The sequence below is a fragment of the Salvia hispanica genome, chromosome 2, assembly GCF_029641045.1.
Source record: "Salvia hispanica isolate PSC_SH4W2 chromosome 2, Shi_PSC_v1, whole genome shotgun sequence".
Classification (NCBI taxonomy): domain Eukaryota; kingdom Viridiplantae; phylum Streptophyta; class Magnoliopsida; order Lamiales; family Lamiaceae; genus Salvia; species Salvia hispanica.
Window position 1 is genome coordinate 54,935,081 of NC_142693.1, and position 20,353 is coordinate 54,955,433.

Sequence of the window (20,353 nt, forward strand, 5' to 3'; positions counted from 1 at the left end):
TATTTCATTAAATCCGTGCTGAACTTGTATAAAACCAATGTAAGGCCAATTTTGTTAGGGTTGGTATACTGAAAAACAAGTTCGCGAGAATAAAATCTTGTTTTTTTATGCAAAAACTCTACAATCCACTTTTAACCCGATTCAGTATTATTCGAGCAGTTTCACACGAATAGAATCAGTATTGTTATTACATTGTGTTTGCTTGTGCATTTATAAGATGTTTTATTAACATTTAAATGCATAAAAAGTAAACAAAACCTAAGTCTTTTGCTTAGTAGACCGGTTGTGGGCGTCATCCACTTTAAGGTAACACAGTCAGATCTATGCAATGCTTTGCAAAAGAAAAAGAAGAATTTTACAACCTAGATAGGCTTTGGCTACCTATCGTGAAAGGTTGCAATGTCAGTCCGCATATTTCTAAGCCTTACTGAAATAAGATTTCAAGTATGTTTTTTCCCTTTGTTATCCTGCTTCGCAACCGAGGTTTCACCTTTTAATCACATAGGCACATATCATGAATCAGTTCCAAAATCCACTCCTAAAACATGCATGTCTCAATGCTTTCCCTTTTTCCATTGATCTATCTTAATATCACCAATCAAAATCATGTTCATCATATAAATTTCATTCGCATCTTAACTCTAGATCTATCATCAACATATGTCACACATGAGTGTTGTAACATCCCGGAATTTAGAACCCTAATTTTAGAGCCCTAAAATTTATTATCGATGACGTGGAAGATGTGAATTATTTGATAAGTGAAATTATTACATGAGTTTATTTCATTGAGAAGTTTGAAAAGTCAAATTTGTTGACTATTATGATGTGGCATATGTGATTAATTAATTTATGAGATGAATTATTTGATTAAGGGTGAGTGAGAATATTAGAGAAAATTTCCAAAAATACTAGCCACTATTATTTTGTGATTTTCGAAAATCACATGTAGAAGGAAAGGAGTTATTTTATTTGACTTCTTATTTGATTTCTTTCCATACCTAGAATTTAAATATTCTACCAAATCTCTTCATAGCTCAAAAGATTATGCCATATATTATTTTAGTTAATAAAGAAATCCAATTCCTTATATATCAAGCAAAGTACACGCCTCTTTTTAATTCCAAGATTTGGGAGAATTCTTTTATTTTATTTATTTTGCTCCGTGATATTTTATTCTACCCCGGAAAAATACCAAACGAAATCTTGGCTAATTAGAAGCCATAATTTTCGAAAATCCCATGCTTTGCGCCCTATTCTATTTTTGTTAATTCTTCTTCCCTACTCCATAATATTTATTTATTTAATTGTGGAGAATAGAATCTTACCAAATATTCTAAAGATCTTATTGGACTCTATAAGTAAGAGCCAAGACCCCAACCCTAGTTCATTATTTTCGCCCCCCTCATATTTTCGTCCCCCTCTCTTCTTCTTCATACTCTCTCAATTTTCTTCCACTTTACTCCATAAATCCTTCATCTTTTGAGAAGAAATCGAAGTTTAATCCGAGGATATTGAAGAACCAAGTCTCTACCTTATTTCTACCGATTGATTTTCTCTAAAAAGGTATTTTTGCTTAAGAGTTATGTTGTTCTTCTTCTACCCCTTCTTTTCTTTTTCTTCCAACCGATTTAATCGGTGTTCTTGAACCTTCATGCATATTAATTGAGTGAAAAAGGGATAAGAAGGGATATGGGAACATGTGTGTGTGTGTGTGCCGAGAGTGTGTGAGGTGTGTGTGCCGTGTGTGTGTGTTATGCGTGTGAGTGTGTGTTGTGTAGTGTGTGCTTGATGGCTAAATACTTTTGTATGACATATGATGATAGATCTAGGGTTGAGATGCTAAGAAAAATATGTAAGCTAAGCGTGACTTGAAATTAGTAATTTATGATGAGTGTGACTTGGAATTATAAGTTATGAAGATTAAGGTGAATCGATGGGAAAGAGGGAAGTAACGAGACATGCATAAGTTAAGAGTCATAATTGAAGCTAATTTGTGAATATGTGCCTATGTGAATTTAAAGGTGAAACCTCGGTTGCGAAGCCAGATAACGGAAAAGCGAAACTACTTGAAATCTAAGCAGTCGAGGTGGGCTTTACTCTCAAAAACTCTCTTTTATTTTGTCAAAGATAATTATCGGAGCTATAAGGGTGGTTTAACTGTTATGCCATGCCTATGTTTGTTTTATTGTGAGATTGTGTGCCTGATGCCTAGTTTGTGAGTTCGCTCCATTGGGCTATAGGGCTATGGATATGATATACGAATTCGGGTCTGAGTATGGGCCGCAAACCCTACCAGGCTGTGTACACGAGGGGATCGGGAGCCGTCCTAACTAGTCGGCCGGTCTCGTGGGCGAAAAGCGTGGCCACGCTTTCGTCGCACCATGGAAAGATTGTGATATGTGGATGTGGAATTTGATGAGAAAATGGGGAGTTATTTTGATTGGCCAATCTATGAAAATATTTTGTGATACTCGATGATATTTTATTTTGATAAGTTGTAAAACTCGAGTTCACTTGGTAAGGGTGGCATAACTTGTAAAATGTTTTGGCAACGAGTTCACTGAGTATTTCAAAATACTCAGCCCTGCATGTGTTTTCCTTATGTGCAGGTTGAACGATGACGAGCGGTGGCGGGTGTTGAGCATGATAATTAATTAAGATGGATATCTGAAACATCAAGCGTAGTTGTGTCTTTATACATAGCTATTCTTTCTCTTGGTCGTTTTCCGCTGAGTTTGATACACTTATGCTTATTTCGGATAGGTTGCACTCTTCTTTCGAGTCAGAGGCTTTAGACTATCTTGTGGTTTTATCTTGGAAAAACTATGTCATACTCTTGACATTGTTGAACGTCATTTATTACACCTTCCTTTTTATTCGAGTTTCGAGGTTAAGTTATTGCTTTAAACACTCTGATAGTTCTTTCAAATCTTTTGGTCAACACTCTTTAATTGGAACCCTAGCCTTCATTCATTTCTTTAAGTCCGTTTTGGTAGCAGTCGCCGCATTTATTGTACCCTAGGAAAGCGGGCTGTTACAAGTGTTTTGCCAACACACACACACAAACACACACACACACGACACACACATGCACACACACACACGCTTTCACACATACACACATGCATACGTTTTTTTCTCACTCAATCCAGATGCATGAGGGCTCAAGAATACCGATTAATCGGTTAGAAAGAAGAAGATGAATACGAGAATACCTTTTTGAGAAAAACGAACGGTAGAAATCAAAGTATTAGCCTTGGTTCTTCAAGATTCTTGAATTAAACTTCAATTCTTCTCCAAAAGATGACGAAATATTGGAGAATAGAAGAAGAAAAATTTGAGAGAGTGAGAGAAGAGAGGGAGGCGTGTACTTTGGGTGGTGGTCGAAAATTTGATGGCTAGGGTTTAGGGGTTTCTCTTATTTATAGAGTTAAATAGAATCTCTAGGTAAATAAAATAGAATATTTGGGAAGATTTGATTCTACACAATTAAATAAAATATTGTGGAGTAGGGAGGAAGAAATAAAAAAAGTGAGCTAGGGTTCAAGGCATGAAGTTTTCGAAAAATATGGCTCTTATTTAGCCAAGATTTCGTTTGGTATATTTTACGGAGTGGAATAAAATATCACGGAGTAAAATAAAAATAAAAATCCTCCCATTGGGGAATGGAAATAGGCATTAGTTTTGCTTCTCCCACAAGGAATGGGTTTAAAATATTAACTAAAATAAGATATGGCAAGATCTCCTTGAGGTATGGTAAGATTTGCTAGAATATTTAATTTAAGGTATGAAAGGAAATCAATAAGGGATCAATAAAATAAATTCTTCCTTCCCAAGAATAGGTGATTTTTGAAAATCACCTTAAAACAATAGGGTTCGATTTTTCTCAATAAGAAGTAGAGAATAATTGAGTTTTGGATTTAATTTAGATAAATATCCCAAGAATTAAATTAAATCGGGAAAAATAGAATTCCTTCTCCAAAAGTGAAGGGGTTGAAAATCTCAAAATTTATGTGGCTAGTATTTATGGAAATTTTCCCTAATATTCTCACCCACCCTTAAACAAATAATTCACATCATAATTTAATTAATCACATGCCACATCATATATTCAGCAAGTTTGACTTTTCAAACTTCCAACGCAAACCCTAGACTCGACTCGGTCAAAGAAACTCATGCAATAAATTCATTCCTCAATTAATTCTCGTCTCCCACGTCATCAATAAATTTTTAGGGCTCTAAATTAGGGTTCGAAAAACCGGGATGTTACATCCTACCACTCTTAAAAGAAATTTCGTCCCGAAATTTGGTACATTTATGGAAAGAGTTCCGGGTATAGCTCCATCATCTTGTCCTCAAGCTCCCACGTGGCTTTTTCAGGCCCGTGGTTTCTCCATTGTATTTTCAAGAAGGCAGTAGATTTATTTCTCGAGGTCTGAACCTTCCGATCCAAGATCATCTGGGGTTGCTCCTCGTAGCTCAGATCCGGGTTTACGGCAACTTCCTCGTAGCGAATCACGTGCTTCGGGTCGAACACGTATTTTTGCAACTGCGACACATGAAAGACGTTGTGCACATTCCCAAGGCTGGGTGGCAGCGCTAATCGATAAGCTACGGGTCCTACTCCTTCAAGAATTTTGTACGGTCCGATGAAACGCGACTTCAGTTTCCCTTTAACCCCAAAGCGCGTTATCTCTTTCGACGGGGATATCTTGAGGAAAACTTTATCGCCGGCTTGGAATTGTAAGTCCGTCCGTCGGACGTCGGCGTATGACTTTTGTCTGTCCTGGGCTTCCTTCATTCTCGCACGGATTCGTCGAACGATTTCGACCATCTCTTCGACTGCATCGAGTCCAAGTGCCTTTCGTTCGCCAACTTCATCTCAGTAAAGCGGAGATCTACACTTCCTCCCATATAGTGCTTCATACGGCGCCATGCCGATCGTTGCTTGGAAGCTGTTGTTGTAAGCGAATTCGATCAGAGGTAGTGTGGTCTCCCAACTCCCGCCTCGGTCGAGCACCACGGCCCTTAGCATGTCCTCGAGAGTTTGTATCGTCCTTTCAGATTGTCCATCGGACTGTGGGTGAAAACACGTGCTAAAATTTAGGCGTGTTCCAAGCTCGCGCTGTAGACTAATCCAAAACTTCGAGGTGAACTTCGGGTCACGATCAGACGTAATCGTCACCGGGATTCCATGTAATCGCACGATCTCTTGCATGTAGATCCGAGCTAGCCTATCCGATCCTGGGTTATGGGAATCGGTATGAAGTGCGCACTCTTGGTAAGTCGATCTATAATCACCCAGATCGCGGTGTTCCCTTTTAGGGTCCTTGGCAATGCCGTCACAAAATCCATGGCGATGTGCTCCCATTTCCACTCGGGTATCTCTAGCGGTTGTAACTTCCCATACGGTCGTTGATGTAAGGCCTTCACCCGTTGGCAGGCTAAGCAGCGCTCCACAAATGCCGCGACATCCCTCTTCATGCCGTTCCACCAAAAGGACTTTTTCAGATCCTGCTACATCTTTGTACTCCCCGGGTGAGCAGTGTATGGGGTGTCGTGAGCTTCACTCATGATCTCGTTCTTGAGTCCCTCGTCGTCCGGCACGCACAGTCTCCCTTTAAAGACGAGGGCGTTGTCGGAAACCTCGCTAAAACTTCCGGATTCACCGATTCTTACTTCGACTCGAATCTCCTCCAACTTCGCATCCATCCGTTGTGCTGCAACGATCCTCGTCCTTAGATTAGGCTTTACTACTAAAGCGGCGATTCGGCCCTTCACGGTTTCGGGTGCCCTTACTACTTCTATTCGCAACTTACTCAACTCTCGTACCAAACTTTCCTCTTCTGTAAGAAAAGTAGCGAGTTGCGAATGGTCTCTACGGCTCAAAGCATCTGCCACTACATTTGTCTTGCCAGGGTGGTAGTTGATGCCACAATCGTAGTCCTTCACCAGCTCGAGCCACCTCCGTTGTCGCATGTTCAGGTCCTTCTGCTCGAAGAAGTACTTCAAACTCTTATGGTCCGTAAAGATTTCACACCTAACTCTGTAGAGATGGTGCCTCCAAATCTTTAGGGCATGCACTACTACTTCTAACTCCAAATCGTGGGTTGGGTAGTTCAACTCGTGTGGCTTTAATTGTCGTGACGCGTAGGCGATCACCTTGTTGTTCTGCATCAACACACATCCTAATCCAACCTTCGAAGCGTCGGTGTAGACTACGTAGTTCACTCCAAGCTCTGGCACAGCTAACACTGGTGCGGTGGTCAATTTCTCCTTCAAGAGTTGAAAGCTCGCTTCACACTCCGGCGTCCAGTTCACTTTGACTCCTTTCTTGAGCTGTTGGGTCGTCGGTCTCGCTAACTTGGAGAACCCTTCTATGAACCTTCGGTAGTATCCTGCCAAGTCTAAGAAACTCCGAATCTCGTTTGGTGTCGAAGGCGACACAATGTGTCCTAAAAAGTTCACTTTCTTCAGCCAGAATTCACACTTGCTGAATTTGGCATACAGCTTCTCGGTCCTTAGCGTCTCCAACGCGATTTGTTGGTGCTCTGCGTGCTCCTTCTCACTCTTCGAGTAGACTATAATGTCATCTACGAATACTAGGATGAATTTATCCAAGTATGGGTGAAATACCCGGTTCATCAGGTCCATAAATACCGCTGGGGCATTCGTTAGACCGAACGGCATCACGACGAACTCATAGTGACCATATCTTGTACGGAATGCGGTCTTCGGTATATCCTCCTTTCGAACTCTCAGCTGGTGGTATCCGGACTTTAAATCCATCTTTGAAAACACGCCGGCTCCTCGGAGTTGATCGAACAGGTCGTCTATCCTCGGCAGTGGGTACTTGTTCTTGAGGGTCAATTTGTTCAACTCTCTATAGTCGATACACATTCTCATTGACCCTTCCTTCTTCTTGACGAAGAGCACCGGTGCGCCCCACGGCGAGACACTAGGCCTAACGAAACCTAGGTCCATGAGCTTCTGCAATTGTATCTTGAGTTCCTCCAATTCCTTAGGCGCCATTCGGTACAGTACCTTGAATACAGGTGCGGCTCCAAGTTCAAGGTCGATCGTGAATTCTAACTGCCTATCCGGCGGTGGTCCAGGTAACACCTCGGGAAAAACGTCTGGAAAATCTCGTACGACAGCGACGTCTTCGAGCCTCCTTTCCTCCTTCTCTTATCCGTGGAGATAGACGAGATAGGCAGGGCGTCCTTTCTTCATCATCGCGGTGGCTTGTAACGCGGAGATTATGGCGGTTCGCCGGTTCATCGAGATTCCGTGGTACACGATGGGTTCCGTACCCGGAGCTTGTAGGGATATCTGCCTCTCTTTATATCGAATCGTCGCAAAGTTCGCGGTCAACCTGTCCATTCCTAAGATTACGTCGATATCTCCCATCGCCATAACTCGCAGATCGTGAACAACTAACTTAAGTTCTCCTAGTACAATTTCTACGTTCGAGCTAGTTCGAGAGATTTCTATGATCTATGTGTTGGAACATATATACTAAAAAGCATTTTTTGAGTTTATTTTGAATTTGATAAATTGCTTGTATATTGTAAACACTCTTCATTTAATGAGAATAATAAATATTTTCTTCATACTGTGTATTTTACTTTAATGGGTATTGACCGTATTTAATTATATATTAAATTGTATAATTAAAGCGTCGGAAAGCAAAATCAGTCTAAGTCTTCTACATTGAAGGTTGGGTCGTGGAACAGGTCATCACAGTAGGTGGCCCAACCGGTACCTTGTAGAAGTAAAACTTTTTCACAACCTAGATAGGCTTTGGCTACCTATCGTGAAAGGTTGCAGTGTCCATCCGAAAGTCGTCTTTACCTTGAGAATGACTAGTGACACTGGTGTGGTATATCATTGAATGGATCTAAAGTATAGATACGTCTTTTTTGCTATCTACTGTAGGAGTCGGTATGAAGTGCGCACTCTTGGTAAGTCGATCTATAATCACCCAGATCGCGGTGTTCCCTTTTAGGGTCCTTGGCAATGCCGTCACAAAATCCATGGCGATGTGCTCCCATTTCCACTCGGGTATCTCTAGCGGTTGTAACTTCCCATACGGTCGTTGATGTAAGGCCTTCACCCATTGGCAGGCTAAGCAGCGCTCCAAAAATGCCGTGACATCCCTCTTCATGCCGTTCCACCAAAAGGACTTTTTCAGATCCTGGTACATCTTTGTACTCCCCGGGTGAGCAGTGTATGGGGTTTCGTGAGCTTCACTCATGATCTCGTTCTTGAGTCCCTCGTCGTCCGGCACGCACAGTCTCCCTTTAAAGACGAGGGCGTTGTCGGAAACCTTGCTAAAACTTCCGGATTCACCGGTTCTTACTTCGACTCGAATCTCCTCCAACTTCGCATCCATCCGTTGTGCTGCAACGATCCTCGTCCTTAGATTAGGCTTTACTACTAAAGCGGCGATTCGGCCCTTCACGGTTTCGGGTGCCTTACTACTTCTATTCGCAATTTACTCAACTCTCGTACCAAACTTTCATCTTCGGTAAGAAAAGTAGCGAGTTGCGAATGGTCTCTACGGCTCAAAGCATCTACCACTACATTTGTCTTGCCAGGGTGGTAGTTGATGCCACAATCGTAGTCCTTCACCAGCTCGAGCCACCTCCGTTGTCGCATGTTCAGGTCCTTCTGCTCGAAGAAGTACTTCAAACTCTTATGGTCCGTAAAGATTTCACACCTAACTCCGTAGAGATGGTGCCTCCAAATCTTTAGGGCATGCACTACTACTGCTAACTCCAAATTGTGGGTTGGGTAGTTCAACTCGTGTGGCTTTAATTGTCGTGACGCGTAGGCGATCACCTTGTTGGTCTGCATCAAAACACATCCTAATCCAACCTTCGAAGCGTCGGTGTAGAATACGTAGTTCACTCCAAGCTCTGGCACAACTAACACTGGTGCGGTGGTCAATTTCTCCTTCAAGAGTTGAAAGCTCGCTTCACACTCCGGCGTCCAGTTCACTTTGACTCCTTTCTTGAGCTGTTGGGTCATCGGTCTCGCTATCTTGGAGAACCCTTCTATGAACCTTCAGTAGTATCCTGCCAAGCCCAGGAAATCTCGTTTGGTGTCGAAGGCGACTTCCATTGTTGTACCATCTCAACCTTGGCGGGGTCCACTCGGATTCCTTCTGCCGACACAATGTGTCCTAAAAAGTTCACTTCCTTCAACCAGAATTCACACTTGCTGAATTTGGCATACATCTTCTCGGTCCTTAGCGTCTCCAACGCGATTTGTAGGTGCTCTGCGTACTTCTTCTCGCTCATCGAGTAGACTAGAATGTCATCTACGAATACTAGGACGAATTTATCCAAGTATGGGTGAAATACCTGGTTCGTCAGGTCCATAAATACCGCTGGGGCATTCGTTAGACCGAACGGCATCACGACGAACTCATAGTGACCATATCTTGTACGGAATGCGGTCTTCGGTATATCCTCCTTTCGAACTCTCAGCTGGTGGTATCCGGACTTTAAATCCATCTTTGAAAACACGCCGGCTCCTTGGAGTTGATCGAATAGGTCTTCTATCCTCGGCAGTGTGTACTTGTTCTTGAGGGTCAATTTGTTCAACTCTCTATAGTCGATACACATTCTCATTGACCATTCCTTCTTCTTGACGAAGAGCACCGGTGCGCCCCACGGCGAGACACTAGGCCTAATGAAACCTAGGTCCATGAGCTCCTGCAATTGTATCTTGAGTTCCTTCAATTCCTTAGGCGCCATTCGGTACGGTACCTTGGATACAGGTGCGGCTCCAAGTTCAAGGTCGATCGTGAATTCTAACTGCCTATCCGGCGGTGGTTCAAGTAACACCTCGGGAAAAACGTTTGGAAAATCTCGTACGACAGCGACGTCTTTGATCCTCCTTTCCTCCTTCTCTTATCCGTGGAGATAGACAAGATAGGCAGGACGTCCTTTCTTCACCATCGCGGTGGCTTGTAACGCGGAGATTATGGCGGTTCTCCGGTTCATCAAGATTCCGTGGTACACGATGGGTTCCGTACCCGGAGCTTGTAGGGATATCTGCCTCTCTTTACAACGAATCGTCGCAAAGTTCGCGGTCAACCAGTCCATTCCTAAGATTACGTCGATATCTCCCATCGCCATAACTCGCAGATCATGAACAACTAACTTAAGTTCTCCTAGTACGATTTCTACGTTCGAGCAAGTTCGAGAGATTTCTATGATCTATGTACATAACACGACATTCAATTTCTTAGCAGCTCGATATAAGCAGTTCGTAAATGCGAAATATTTCTCGTCTCGTTCTATTGGTCATGTCTACACCTCTTGTTGGAGTATCATTTCAGCGCGTGTCTGTCAGTAAAACTTATTTCCCACGTGTATCTTAAAAGATTTAAGCTTTCGCCTTCCCTTGCCGTGTCGCATCAAGAACTCAGAATATGTATTAAGAACTCAAAATTTAATCAAACAGTCTTAACTTGGATATGGACCGATTTCAACTCAAAGAAGCACCACAAAATGTCTTTCATCGGAAAGGCTCCAAACTTAATCAAGGAAACCAGAATAACATTTCTAGCTTGACACTTTCAAATCTCATCATTGACAATTGGTTTGAAACTAAGCAAGGACTAAGTTCCATTGAACTTAACTCGTCCATTCTGAGAATTAAATGGTTTAGAGGTATCAAGTAAAACCCATAGAGCTTGAGAATTTACTTCTGACGAGAGCTCGAAAGAACATAAGGTAGGTCATGAAAACAGGATGAAACTGCAATAAATCTCAAATTCCATAGTAGACTGCCCGATCAAAATTTGCAAACATTCCGGACAGGAATGAATGATATAGTTCAAACATGTCAAGGCCTAAAACAATCAGTCGTGGCAGAGTTTAGAAACATAGGCAAATGTCATGAAGTAGCACTAATAATGGTTCAACGGGTTTGTTGAGGGCAACTCAAAGTGATTGGAACATTTCAGAAAATTAACACGATCAAACCCGTTAACGAAGAAGAGAACATCATAGCCTTAACTTGGTGTTGCAGAAAGAAAAATCACTGAGCTAAAAAGAATTTCACTCCTGCAAGAAAGAACTGGAGAAATGAAGAGATGAACAAAAATTCCAAAAAGAATATTCCATCTTTTGAAGAAAACAGGTCTGGAGATGTGATCATACTGAAGGTCATGATTGCAAACAACTTTAGGAATGAAGTTCAATGATAGAAGCTCATAAAATCAAATATCGTTCTTATGAATGACGAATTAAAGAATACTACTCAAGCAAGAGGTCCAAAGTTACAAGGGCAAACACAAATTTCAAGCCAAGTGAGTCATGACTCGATATTGGAAAAGAAATAAGGGACATCACATGCAAATTGTCAGTCAACCAAGGTGTTTAAATTGATAAGGGCTCATGGTTATTCAAAACGTCCCGAAAAGAACTTAGGATCCAAGTAAGTACTGTTGATTTAAAAATGAGTCATTCGAGTTACGAAGGTCGCAATACCTCGCACATTTTTTCAGCGAGCCTGAACATGGTAACATCGTTCTATGAAACCGAGCATTCCAAATTGAGATTCATCTTGTTGTCGAAGTTAATAACTATATTTGATGGTCGCATCTTCAAAGTCTTCTTCTTGCCATGTCACATAGTCTTTTTCGATTGCCATTATACACGTCGAAGTTAATAACTATGTTTGAGTTTATGCCAGTTCAGCCGCGGAGAAGGGGCAACGCAGCAGCCGCAGTGACAGCAGCTCCGGAGGAGCGCGACAACTACGGAGTTCCGGACAGCAGCAGCTGCGACGCCGGGCAGGCAATCAGCGAGCAGAAACTCCAGCGGCACCGGCGACTGCAGGAAAGGCGTGAGAACAGTGACTTCAGGGCAGCAGCGGTGTGCAGCGGGTGCGACGACGCGGCGACAGCAGCGTCGGCATCGTGCAGTACAGCACCGGCGGAGCGACGTCGATGCATCAGCGTCGGAGGCGTCACGCTCAGTGAGCTCGCGAGATGAGTTGGAGCCCAGCGGCGGCTGCGGTTCAGTGGGAGCACGACGACGCAAGATTAGGGTTTCCCTATGCGTGACGTCGTTTTGTCTCGTCTCGTGACTTCGCTTTCCGAAATTGAATTGGGGTTTTACTAACCCTTGGAATTAATTTTGGAGATAATTCAAGATTAAATTTAGAAATGAGATTTAAATTTTTTGTTTGTGATTTTATATATTATATGAGATTTAATTATGAATTAAATCACGGATTAATTAGATTCTTTCCTTATTTAAATGGATTTTATTCCTAGATGAATCCTAGTTATATTTGGAAAAATAATCTAAGTTTTTATCTATATATCCTATAGATTTTTGTGGATTTATTCCTAGATGAATCTTAGTGGATTTAGATAATGAAAATATTATTTTATTCCTATCCTATGAATTTATTCATAGATAAACTCTAGATGGATTTGGAGAGTAATAATACAGTATTTTATTCTTATCGTATGAATTTATATGAATTTATTCATATATGAGTTCTAGATGGATGTGAATGAGTGATAATATAATATTATCTAATTCTATGGACTTATATGGATTTACTCCAAGATTAAATCCTAGATGGATTAGGAATAATATTAATCTTAATTTATTTTTATCCTACGGATTTGAATAGATTTAATTCTATTAAGACAAATCCTAGATGGATTAAAAAATAAATATTAATCCAAGTTATCCTTATCTTTTGGATTTATATCCTAGATAGATTAGGATATTGATAATATATAAGAAACTCCTTATTTAATTGGATTTAGATAAATTTATTTATCTAATAAATCCTAAGTAATGTTTGATATATCCATGATGTCTATTCTAAATAGAATTGAGATTGATATAAATCTTGGTGGATAGGATTTTATTTTTATCTAATGGATTATGATGGAATTGTTTCTATCTAGTAATATCCTAGTACGATTTAAATAATGATATTCCTAGATCAACGTTATCTTGAATTGTAGGATATGATTTTATCAAAATAAAATCTAGAATTATCCTAAATGGATTTAGATAGTTAACTCTATCTTGATAAATCCTAAATGAATTTGGATAATGATTATTCAAGATAAAACTTAATTATTTAATTGATTCTCCCTTGACTAGATTAAATAATTGCCGATAATTATCCTGTGTGTTTAAATGTCATGCATTAAATGGATTTATCTGTTTATTTGGTGTTTATCTATTTTAAATGGATTATCTGTTTTATCTGCTTATGTGATAATTATGCAAAAACCATACAAAATATCTAAGTGGTGATTACAACAAGTGCGTTGTATGCGGTCTCCATCGGTTGGTTTGCAAATTTTACGAAGCTAGTTTCTAATATTATCGACACCCATTATGTGGGGACAATAATCCTACGAAATAGCAAGTTCATATGGGCAGACTTCTCAAATATAAATAGTGTGAACTAGAAAGTAGTTTCTAATATTATCGCCACCCATTATGTGGGGACAATAATCCTAAGAAATTACAGTTTTTGCAGAAGTTCAAACAGAATTTATGAGATAGCTTGATTTTGTTATCAACACATGAGCATTGTTATGGGAGTGTGTTGTAGAAACAAAATTCTGTAATGCAAAATCTGATTGTCGTGCTTAGGCAACATTAGGCGGCCATGCCATTATGTAGTCTCTGGACTATTCGTCGGTGTTGTGACCAGTAAAAATGTTAAAGTTGTGAATGATTATTGACCTCTTATGGAGGGTACCTATTTTCGATTTTACAGTTGCAAGATACATAATTGTTTTGTGGTTATTTGTGATTATGAGCATAAGTATGTGATAATAACTTTATTTGCCAAATCTTCATGATGTCATTCAAATTTTGTCTGCGATCCTTAAAGAAACTCGAATGCCAAAATCATGTAGACTGGAAACGTAAATGGATAAGATTCTCATCGCTAAAACTTCGAGTTTATACTCAATGATTCATGTCGTCCATTTCCTCGACATAATTCTATAAAGAAAGTTCGAGAATGCATTATGCATGTACTTGACAAGCTCTTTGAGGAAGAATGTCAAGCTATTTTCTTATAAGTAGCACGACAAGTCTTGGTAAGCGACGATGAAATGGGTCTAGAGCCTTTGTCCTAGCGGCAAGGAGCTTAGACATCAATGTATGAGGTGCCGAGTTCGAGCCCTCTTGACATCAGTTATAATTTCTTCCTTTCTTAGGAGTTTATTTGTAATTTCCTTCTTCATATAGGAGTTAATTTTTTTTTTTTAAAAAAAGCGACGATGAAAGATGGATATAAATAGAATCTGTCAAGATGATTCGATTGGAATATCCTACAGGGACAGAATATTTTGAGGAATCATTTGATCACTCAAATAGTTTTCTGACTCATGTCATCACCTAAAGTAATAAGAAATGACTATAAGAAGGTTTAACTGAAAAGTAGAAAACTTTCAGAATAGTAGTCGTTGTATTACTGTTAGAGGAAAGTAACATGATAGATGACGAATTTATAAAGGCTGCATTTTTCGTAATTCCTAGTTCATTTGAACAAAAGACTAGATATGGAAATGAGAGAGCCTGGATTGTCATTAAAGTTTGTTTAAAGCGAGTGGGGATGCTTTGTAAGTTGGATTGACCTCTTTTAAAGAAGGAAAATGACTTACATGAAAATGTAACCTCTAAGAAAGAGATCTTGATCCAGTTAGGCAATTGTTGCAGTGAGAGCTATTTTGCTAAATTATTGTTTTATGGTTGATATTTAAGGCATCATAGTATTGAAACAATATAAATGCAACATGATTGAGTATTAAACAACACATCAACTTCTTAAACAATGAATGATAAAGTATTTATGGCTCTTAATCTTAAGGCCAAGAAAATACTTAGCTATTGTTCAAACTAATATAGACTATCAAGATTTTAACAATTTGTTTGTTAAATAGCTTGAAAGTCGAGAATGTCTGTTTGATGCACTATGAGTTAGAAACGTTTGATTCAGAATACTTATAGAAGTGAAACATAGAAAGACTAGCGAGTCTTAATGGTTTACACCATAAAAAGACGAGCAAAGTGTTATGATCAGTAGTGGGAGTCTAATCTCCATTAACGAATCCAAGCATTCTTCTAAAGAATATGATGGTTATGTAAGAAGGAATCGAAATCTTTCTAAGACAAGTTTGATCAAGTGATAAGTTGTATTCATTAAAATCTTATCATTGATGGGATAAGCGTTAGATACAACGAGATACACCTTAAAGAAACTACCAACATCAGTACCTTCTACAAAACACGAGTTGTGGATTAGAGCGACTCCAGTCTAGCACATATCAAGGTGTAATGTTGTTCCAACACATGTTGGAAAGGTATCCAAGTAATTGGAGTTAAGTACTGAGGTATGATTTAAGGTTGTCCCAAATGATGTAAGGTTATAAGTTTTGTAATATTCAAAGATAGAATTCTTGTATGAAGATCAAGAGAGGAACTACAAGCCTAACAACGTGATAACTCTCAAGATAAAGAGAGAGATATCGGATTTTCCATATTACCAAGGATTCATACCATTAGAAACTGTTGCGCTAATAAAATCAACTTCAGTACCTAAGATTGTAAGAACCATGTCGTAGTGGGAGCGTTCCACTGGAACACAACAAGTTCATGGGTCTAAGAGTGTCGTAAGACTCAGTCTTAAATTAACCTGAACATAATCCCTTTAACTACAATGTAGTATTGGTTCATTTGGATATTCATCATTGAAAAGGTGATAGATTCCAAACTGCAATCTAAGATAGACAACATGTTTTACAAGACTTGCAAAACTACCTATAGGCAGTGTCAGTCAGTGGGAGCTAGTATATTTGCATATGTAAATGTGGATCTCAAAAGGCTAGAAAATGACAATGGGTTACGTCCAAAGAGAAACTTCTTTTCGTCTGCCGTTGTGCTAGGATTGATTCGATCCTACTGTCTATCAGAACTTACATAAATTAGAATGAATGTATTATGATTGTCAAAACAAATTTCTATTAGTAGAAGTCTTGAAGATATCATCTACATAGAACATCCTAATGAATATGTAATTAAGGGCAAGAAACGCATGATTGGAAGCTTATAAAGACCTTCGTGGTCTTAGGCAAACATCTAAATTAGAGTATACGTGTTTTATCAAATTATCAAATATTTGGAATTTGACTTGTGTCCTTAAAGTGCTCTAAGCACAAGGAAGTTGAAAGTGTATAAAATATGGTATTGTTGGTACTCTACGATGATGAAATCTACAAAAGTTGCAAACAACTAAGATTGACATCTGGCGTAGGAAACTGATTGTCTACCCAGTTTAAGATAAAGGATTTAAGAGAAACTAATTACATTCTTAGCATCTAAGTCCTTTTAAGATTGCTAGAAAGAATGTTGAGATTCTCTTAGAAATCCTATATCTGTATATTGCTTGGAACATGTTTGCATTAGAAATTCCATGAAAAGGTTTAAACCTTTCAAGATGAATTGTCTTGTCTCTAGTCAAGTGTCGTTTGACGCTTAGTAAGATCAAGAACTATGAGACTAGTTCCGGAGATAGTTGTCTCATGTATGCTATAATGTGTATTAAGTTTGATATTAGTTGTGCTTATGCATGAAAGCGTATATCATATTAACCATGACAAAGGAATTTGATTGAGGTAAAGAGTATACCTAGAGATGCCCACGGTTCATGAACCAGCGGTTCCGGTTTTAGGAAATGTGGAACCGGAACCAAACCGTGAGGCTATTTCACGGTTTCGGTTTCGGTTTCGGTTTGAAAACCGGCGGTTGTGGTTCCGGTTTCGAACCGCCGGTTTTTAGACATTTTGTTTACGGTTTTCACGGTTTTGAACCGCCGGTTTCCGGCGGTTGTGGTTCGGTTTCGCGGTTTTCCGGCGGTTTTTTGCGGTTCCGGTCTGGAACCGCTCGGAACCGGCAGTTCCGGCACGGTTCCAAAAGTGACGGTTTCGGTTCGATTTAAATCTCACGGTTCCGATTCAAAACCGAAACCGCCGATTACGGCTCCACGGTTAACCGCCTGAACCGAAAACCTTGGGCATCTCTAAGTATACCATAGTGCTTGAGAAAGACTAATTGCTATATTCTAGTTTACCAGTTATTTATGTAATGTCCTTGAGGTTACACTGTCTTAGTTTTATTAAGCTAAGCAATCACATATGGGAGTGAAATTAATTAAAGATCAAGTACGCAGCAAAGACATTATGGTGAAAACGATATAATCAGATAACAACCAAGCAGATTTTTCTTTCACTTAGTGAAATGAATGGTAGTTCGATATATCTAGTACAAAGACCTACTTTGAGTATAAGTGAGAGAGTTTTTGGCAGTGGGTATACTCGAAAGCATGTTTTGAGTATAAGTGAGAGATTGTTAGGGTTGATATACTGAAAAGCATGTTTCGAGTAAGTTCGCGAGAATAGAATCTTGCTTTTGTATGGAAAAACTCTACAATCCACTTTTAACCCGATTCAGTATTATTCGAGCAGTTTCACACGAATAGAATCAATATTATTATTACATTGTGTTTGCTTGTGCATTTATAAGATGTTTTATTAACATTTAAATGCATAAGAAATAAACAAAGCCTAAGTCTTTTGCTTAGTAGACCGGTTGTGGGCGTCGTCCACTTTAAGGTATTACGGTCAGATCTATGCAATGCTTTGCAAAAGAAAAAGAAGAATTTTACAACCTAGATAGGCTTTGGCTACCTATCGTGAAACGTTGCAATGTTAGTCTGTATATTTCTATGCCTTACTGAAATAAGATGACATTGGTGTGGTATAACACTGAATGGATCTAACAGCAAGACATGTCTTTATGCTATCTACTGAAAGACTAGGTCTTGATAAAATACTATTTCTTAATCTACATTCGTTAGCATCGAGCATACGGTATTGATAATGCACTACTTTGACTTATCAAATGGTGCAGGTTTTTCGCAACCCAATAACCCTGATATATTGGGTAGTGGTAATTAATATCTAGTGGTGCTATGATTGCTATTATGTGAATCGTGCGCGAGGTGAGCCTCGTTTGATAATGTCCTCAAGAGGAGCTCGAACAAGGTTTTATTATTCGGAAAGCTGGCCAGTTGGAGTTTTATTATTTTATGAATAATAAATAAATGTTTCTTGCTAAGTCCACTCTTGGAATTAATAAGATATTAATTAGTTAAGTTCATAGCAGACATTAATTATTAATAGACATTTATATCTTGACGCGGAAAATAAATAATATAAATTACGGAAACCCGGATTACTTGTAATTTCGGATTTGGATGGGGAGGTCAATATTGCTTCTGTAGTGGCTGCTCGTAATATTCCAATATAAGCTTATTTTAAATTGTGGGTTCAATTTAATTAGTAAAAAGCTAATTGGGGTGAGCTCATATCCAAAACCTTCCATAGATCTCTGTCTGGGCCCTAAAGGAACTTAATATAAATAGGAGGAGACAGAATCAAACTATGTTTTTAGAAAAACACCTCCACTCCTTAAAAAGAGTAAGGGGTGATTTTTTTTAATTATTCCCCTCCATGAAAATTTCAGCTCTCCTCCGTGAGAAAGTTCTGTCTTCTTTATTCGAGTCCTAGTATTTTGATAAGATCAACCCACCCTGATATCGAGATACAGTTCGGGAACCAGAGAGAAGATCCGTGGTCTAGTATTGAAGATCATCACGTGGAGAAGGCGCGAGCAATCGACGATTCTTTGGAGAATCAAATCGGTAACTCTAAACCGTAGAATTAATGTTTTAGGATTTACTTTCTTTGAGCATGAATTATTTGCGTTCTAGCATGCAATTATTTGTTTAACATGTGAATTGATTAATCGCATAATTGGTAAAATAGATCATTATCTGATTTATTTATTTTGTACAAGTCTTCCGTTGTGCAAGGGGCACCAAACACCAACAAATTTGACCGGGCACGAGTTTTAAGAAGTGTAGTAGAAAACGAGCGGATAATGTTAGTGGAAGGTGGTCTTATTTTTATAGTATTAGTTTTATAGTGAAATGTGACTGAAATAAAGTTAGTGGAATATGAGGATCATTATTAAAAGTAATAAAAAAAAAGAAAATGAGATACTTATTGGTGAAGAGATGAAATTCTAATCGAATTGGAATTTAATTTTACATGTACAATGGGAAAAAATGGAAATTTAGCTGAGGATAATTATTGGGAAATGGATGGAACATATATATATATATATTAAAATGGACAAGTAATGAAGTAATTGAGGTTAATGGCAAACCATTTGGCTGAAAAAACAGTTAGTTTTGTAGGGTTTAAGGGCAGCAGAGATGGGACTTTAACAGTCTTCCCACTTCACACTAATAAACACACATTCGGTGCTTTTGAATGAGATTAAACGATGAGGATCCTCCACTAGAATACTCCCTCCGTCCTCCATTAGAAGTCACACTTCCGTTTCCGCACTCATTTTATAAAAATGATAATAAATAGTTAAAGTAGAGAAATGGTAAAGTAAGAGAGAGAATAATGTAGAGAAAACTTTTCTTTACATTATTCTCTCGCTTACTTTACCATTTCTCCACTTTAACTATTTATTATCATTTTTATAAAATGAGTGCGGAAACGAAAGTGTGACTCCTAATGGGAGACGGAAGGAGTATTATTTTACATTTATCTTATATTTAGATTTATCTTATAATTATATTTGTATGTATTCCCAGGAGTACATAATACTTGTGTTAAATTGGATGGAGTTGTGATATTCAACAAATTCTTTTTAATTAAAAGTTAGTTACTTCATTCGTTCGACCATAAGTAAATTGTATATGTAAGTTATTTTCTTTTTAAACAAAAAAATAAATCGACCATAACTAAATTGTATATGTAAGTCATTTCTTTTTTAAACAAAAAAAAAATTATTTTTTCTTATTTTATTATGCTATCTCTCCCTTTTCATCTCTTACTTTAATTACTCTCTATTTAACTCACTAAACATTATTTCTTAAATGTTATGCTCAAAAGAATGCATCACTTACAATAAATAGAAGCGATAGAGTATTTATCTAACGCTACAATATATTCACGTACCTATGTATATATATAGAAAGAAAAAAATAAATGGGTACTAATTAAATGAGAGGAGAGTATAACTTTTTTGGGGAAAAAAGTGGAAAAAAAATGAAAAAGGTGATCTAAAATGATATTTTTTATTTTCAAGAGATGTTTTTAAAATTAAAAACTTAAATGTTAAGTGAAAACATCACTAAAGTCCCGAAGGCACGAGAATTCGAGTTCTAAAGCCTAATAAAGTTGGGCTCTGCACACTTGTGT